Below are 1,209 nucleotides of genomic sequence, written 5' to 3' on the forward strand. Positions count from 1 at the left end.
TTTTCTATTTTTTTTATTTTTCTATTTTTTATTTATTTATTTATTTTATTACTATTATTTTTTTTCCTTTTTTTTTCCTTTTTTTTTTTTACTTCTATCATCCCATGGGCGTTGATGACCAGAGGGTTTTACGCCTTTAAGCAAAAATCAACAACAACAACATTTGACATACAGATGTCTATTAGTACTCAAATTAAAGCTATTTTAAGGAGCTATAAAGTTGTTTATGATGTTTATCTTTGTAGGAGTAATAGTTTACATGAAAGTTGCTAAAATAAATTGATTTATAGTTGTTCGGACAAATGTTCATTTGCCAAATTTATATTCATATGTGAATTTCATAAAAACTACTACCCCTACGGAGATAAGTGTCTTAAACTACTTTATAATAAGTTAAATTTCCTTTATTTTTAGTGTTGGCAGACATATGTGCGTCTAATGTATCTAGAGATATATGTTTTGAAAAATCTAACATTTTATACGAACAACTATAAATTAACATTTTGTGAGTTTATTTTGTCAAATATCATAAAAACTACCACTCCTACAAAGATAAACATTATAAACTATTTTGTAATAAATTTAACTAGCTTTAATTTGAGCGCTGGCAAACATCTCTACGTCTAATGGTTTCTGAAATGAAGTTTTTACATAAATCAAACTTATTGTCCGAACAACTATAAGTATATTTATTAATATGCACTTGGCAGAAAATTTTATTATTATAAAGTATAACAATAAGAACAAAAATTAGTTTTTATTTTCAAAAGTTTTATGCGAATAATTAGAAATTAATGTTTTGTCAATTTATTTGGAAAATATCGTATTGTAGTTTCCTTTTTTTCCTGAAATTTTTGTAAGATTTAAGTTTTGTTTTACCGCGTAAATCAACTCCAATAAGGAAGTCTTTTATTAGTTTTTTGTCCTCAAATTCAAACAACCTTTAATATTGCCAATTATGCTATATGTCAAAAAATATTTTATTAACGATGACTAACTTCCTTTGCCTTGAGGAAGGTTGAACGCAGAATGCATTACTTTGTGCAATATAAGCTTATTACTCAGCGATTACTTGTCATTAGGCTTCATTATAATAATGCGTTTATGAAAATAAGGAAAGCCTGGCAATATGAAGGAAGGTGTGCTAATAATGTGAGGGGTGGGGCAGACATAATATACGAGCTGCATGGTAGATGGTGCGAGTTTCAA

The sequence above is a fragment of the Halyomorpha halys genome, unplaced genomic scaffold (assembly GCF_000696795.3).
Source record: "Halyomorpha halys isolate HHAL.00 unplaced genomic scaffold, Hhal_1.1 Scaffold12.1, whole genome shotgun sequence".
Taxonomy (NCBI): Eukaryota; Metazoa; Arthropoda; class Insecta; order Hemiptera; family Pentatomidae; genus Halyomorpha; species Halyomorpha halys.